Source organism: Pseudophryne corroboree, chromosome 11 (genome assembly GCF_028390025.1).
Source record: "Pseudophryne corroboree isolate aPseCor3 chromosome 11, aPseCor3.hap2, whole genome shotgun sequence".
Classification (NCBI taxonomy): Eukaryota; Metazoa; Chordata; class Amphibia; order Anura; family Myobatrachidae; genus Pseudophryne; species Pseudophryne corroboree.
Window position 1 is genome coordinate 44,945,226 of NC_086454.1, and position 5,295 is coordinate 44,950,520.

Here is a 5,295-nt window from a genome sequence, read left to right on the forward strand (position 1 = left end):
TTGCACGTGATCATAGGCAAACGCAGGGGGGGGGGGGGGGGGGGGGGTTCTGGTTGCCATTTGGTAAATGGCTCAAATTATGGCAACAATAGCAATGGTATATGATATGAGTAGATTACTAGTGCTGCATAAACATCATGCCGTTTAAGGGACAGAGCAGAGCTGCTGCACAAGCCCAGTGGTAGCAGCTTTTTCTACTGAGTTTGTTGTGTGTGTGAATCTGACTCCTCAATCAGTGCACTAGACCAGAGAGTAGCTACCAGGAAGAAGAGACAGGAGCCTTACCATGAGGTGGGAGAATGTGCTTAGAAAGTGCAGTACTGGTTCTATTATGTTTGTGCAATTATTTATTATGGGATGTTTAATCTTTTCCTGACCACTTATTTTATATTATTTAAATGTTTGATGCATCCTATACTATAGACCATCTACAGTATTAAATATTAATACTGTATTCCATACAATATCCAGTGTATAAAAAGACCATTTATTTCCAGGGTTATTATTAGGTTCTTCTACCCCTCCCCCAGACTCCCACACTTGCTCTAATGTTCCACAGAGTGGGAGTTTGTGGACTGCATTTGGAAACCCCCCTCGAGAAATCCTGCGTTTGACACTGGTGATATATATGATTGTTTGACCAAGTCATTGTCATGCCTTTGAAATACATAAGCTGGGATTACTGTTATAGACACTAGAGGAATTGGGGTATTGTAATGATGTTCAACCTATGCAATTGTTCCTAACGAGAATTGAGTTATAGCGGTGACTGATAATTTTCCATTCAATAAATGTTTGTCACCGTCTCCCTGTGTAGTGGTCCTTGAGCATACTGTGTTTGGGTTGTCCTTCCGGGGTCCTCCTTGTCCTTCTGTCCCAGCTTTACAAGTGACGTGAAGAATAGTCCCTGGTCTCGACATCGTTGAGAGTGGATATGGCTGACCACGAACACGACTGAACTTCACCCACTTTACAGTTATTTCACACATAAGTATAATTTAGATAAAGGGAGATATTTTTAGCATATTCTTTTTGTAAAAAAAAGTTAATTTAGAGGTGGAACTACAAAAACAATCATGGCCTATTGCTAAACTCGCCACTAAAAGTTGGTAAAAAAAAATATGAAAGTTTCAGACAATTTTCACGGTAAAACAATGATACAAAAGGTTCCCATTCATTTTCAATAGAGGTTTGAAAAAGTTTAAAAAAAAAAAAAAAATGCGAGGAGTAGATTTATACACAGTACAATATATTGCAGTGGTTTTCAACTCCAAACCTCAAGTACCCCCAACAGGTCATGTTTTCAGGAGGTCTTTAATCATGCACAAGTGAGTTCATCTAGATGCTTGGTGGGTAATTATCCCGCTTGTTTACACAGACAGAAATCCTGAAAACATGGCCTGTTGGAGCTGAAAACCACAGATGTAGTGCATCAATATGCCTTCTGTTTCTGCTCATAAAACAATTCTGCATTTCTGGGTATCGACAAGAGTTCTAAGCAGGATCCATTATTCCCCCATAGCACATTATGTAGACCCTTCTGCTCCAGACACTATTTCTAGAGGCAGAATTAGTTTAAATTAGTAGCAAATGTCAGAGGTCAAGAGAACATAGAGGACTAGTGTCCAGACAGCTGAGCAAACTCCCATGCCTTGTGCCATAAGGTATAGAGGATACATATATAAACAATGATAACAGACAGGACATCTTGTAATATAATGCATAGTGGATATATACATAGATGATAATGGGGGGTTATACTACTCACATGCTGGGGGACGCCCAGCATGTGTGGCTCCGCCCCAGAATGCGATCACAATTCAATTGTAATTGATTAAAGGTAGACCTCTGCCTATGCAGCATGGCTGCGTATGCAGGAGTACCGTTACCATGTTTCCAATCTCAGGAAATCGTCCACCAACACGCCTGTCTTTCCTGCTCTCCTACCCCCAACGCCAAGTCACCACCCCCAGACGCCAATTGCCTGTCAATTACTATGCGATTTAATCTCTCCCTGACACTCCCTGTATTCCCAGCTCACAGCTGCCTCACCTCTGCTCTCTCCCTGACAGTCCCTATATTCCCAGCTCACAGCTGCCTCACCTCTGCTCTCTCACTGATAGTCCCTATATTCCCAGCTCACAGCTGCCTCACCTCTGCTCTCTCCCTGACAGTCCCTATATTCCCTGCTCACAGCTGCCTCACCTCTGCTCTCTCCCTGACAGTCCCTATATTCTCAGCTCACAGCCGCCTCACCTCTGCTCTCTCCCTGACACTCCCTGTATTCCCAGCTCACAGCTGCCTCACCTCTGCTCTCTCCCTGATAGTCCCTATATTCCCAGCTCACAGCTGCCTCACCTCTGCTCTCTCCCTCACAGTCCCTATATTCCCAGTTCACAGCTGCCTCACCTCCGCTCTCTCCCTGACAGTCCCTATATTCCCAGTTCACAGCTGCCTCACCTCTGCTCTCTCCCTGACAGTCCCTGTATTCCCAGTTCACAGCTGCCTCACCTATGCTCTCTCCCTGACAGTCCCTATATTCCCTGCTCACAGCTGCCTCACTTCTGCTCTCTCCCTGACAGTCCCTATATTCCCAGCTCACAGCTGCCTCACCTCTGCTCTATCCCCGACAGTCCCTATATTTCCAGCTCACAGCTGCTTCACCTCTGCTCTCTCCCTCACAGTCCCTATATTCCCAGTTCACAGCTGCCTCACCTCCGCTCTCTCCCTCACAGTCCCTATATTCCCAGTTTCACAGCTGCCTCACCTCTGCTCTCTCCCTGACAGTCCCTATATTCCCAGTTCACAGCTGCCTCACCTCTGCTCTCTCCCTGACACTCCCTGTATTCCCAGCTCACAGCTGCCTCACCTCTGCTCTCTCCCTGACAGTCCCTATATTCCCAGCTCACAGCTGCCTCACCTCTGCTCTCTCCCTGACAGTCCCTATATTCCCAGTTCACAGCTGCCTCACCTCTGCTCTCTCCCTGACAGTCCCTATATTCCCAGTTCACAGCTGCCTCACCTCTGCTCTCTCCCTGACACACCTTGCATTAACAGGTCACTGCTGCCTCACCTCTGCTCTCTCCCCAACACTTCCTGTATTCCCAGCTCACAGCTGCCTCACCTCTGCTCTCTCCGACAGTCCCTATTTTCCCAGCTCACAGCTGCCTCACCTCTGCTCTATCCCTGACAGTCCCTATATTCCCAGCTCACAGCTGCCTCACCTCTGCTCTCTCCCTGACAGTCCCTATATTCCCAGTTCATAGCTGCCTCACCTCTGCTCTCTCCCTGACAGACCCTGCATTCACAGCGCACAGCTGCCTCACCTCTGCTCTCTCCCTGACACTCCCTGCATTCACAGCTGCCTCACCTTTGCTCTCTCCCTGACAGTCCCTGTATCCCCAGCTCACATCTGCCTCACCTCTGGCCTCTCCCTGACACTCCCTGCATTCACAGCTGCCTCACCTTTGCTCTCTCCCTGACACTCCCTGTATTCCCAGCTCACAGCTGCCTCACCTCTGCTCTCTCCGACAGTCCCTATATTCCCAGCTCACAGCTGCCTCACCTCTGCTCTATTCCTGACAGTCCCTATATTTCTAGCTCACAGCTGCTTCACCTCTGCTCTCTCCCTCACAGTCCCTATATTCCCAGTTCACAGCTGCCTCACCTCCGCTCTCTCCCTCACAGTCCCTATATTCTCAGTTCACAGCTGCCTCACCTCTGCTCTCTCCCTGACAGTCCCTATATTCCCAGTTCACAGCTGCCTCACCTCTGCTCTTTCCCTGACACTCCCTGTATTCCCAGCTCACAGCTGCCTCACCTCTGCTCTCTCCCTGACAGTCCCTATATTCCCAGCTCACAGCTGCCTCACCTCTACTCTCTCCCTGACAGTCCCTATATTCCCAGTTCATTGCTGCCTCACCTCTGCTCTCTCCCTGACACTCCCTGCATTCACAGCTGCCTCACCTTTGCTCTCTCCCTGACAGTCCCTGTATCCCCAGCTCACATCTGCCTCACCTCTGCTCTCTCCCTGACAGTCCCTATATTCCCAGTTCACAGCTGCCTCACCTCTGCTCTTTCCCTGACACTCCCTGTATTCCCAGCTCACAGCTGCCTCACCTCTGCTCTCTCCCTGACAGTCCCTATATTCCCAGCTCACAGCTGCCTCACCTCTACTCTCTCCCTGACAGTCCCTATATTCCCAGTTCATTGCTGCCTCACCTCTGCTCTCTCCCTGACACTCCCTGCATTCACAGCTGCCTCACCTTTGCTCTCTCCCTGACAGTCCCTGTATCCCCAGCTCACATCTGCCTCACCTCTGGCCTCTCCCTGACACTCCCTGTATCCCCAGCCTACAGTTGCCTCACCTCTGCTCTCTCCCTGACAGTCCCTGTATTCCCAGCTCACAGATGCCTCACCTCTGCTCTCTCCCTGACACTGCTTGTATCCCCAGCTCACATCTGCCTCGCCTCTGCTCGCTCCCTGACAGTCCCTGTATTCCCATCTCACAGCTGCCTCACCTCTGCTCTCTCCCTGACAGTCCCTGTATTCCCATCTCACAGCTGCCTCACCTCTGTTCTCTCCCTGACACTCCCTGTATTCCCATCTCACAGCTGCTTCACCTCTGTTCTCTCCCTGACACTCCCTGTAACCCCAGCTCACATCTGCCTCGCCTCTGCTCGCTCCCTGACAGTCCCTGTAGTCCCAGCTCACAGCTACTTCACATCTGCGCTCTTCCTGACAGTCCCTGTGTTCCCAGCTCACAGCTGCTTCACCTCTGTTCTCTCCCTGACAGTCCCTGTATTCCCATCTCACAGCTGCCTCACCTCTGCTCTCTCCCTGACAGTCCCTGTATACCCATCTCACAGCTGCCTCACCTCTGTTCTCTCCCTGACTCTCCCTGTATTCCCATCTCACAGCTGCCTCACCTCTGTTCTCTCCCTGACACTCCCTGTATCCCCAGCTTACATCTGCCTCGCCTCTGCTCGCTCCCTGACAGTCCCTGTAGTCCCAGCTCACAGCTACCTCACATCTGCGCTCTTCCTGACAGTCCCTGTGTTCCCAGCTCACAGCTGCCTCGCCTCTGCTCGCTCCCTGACAGTCCCTGTATTCCCATCTCACAGCTGCCTCACCTCTGCTCGCTCCCTGACAGTCCCTGTATTCCCATCTCACAGCTGCCTCACCTCTGTTCTCTCCCTGACAGTCCCCTAACACTCCCTGTATCCCCAGCTCACATCTGCCTCACCTCTGCTCGCTCCCTGACAGTCCCTGTAGTCCCAGCTCACAGCTACCTCA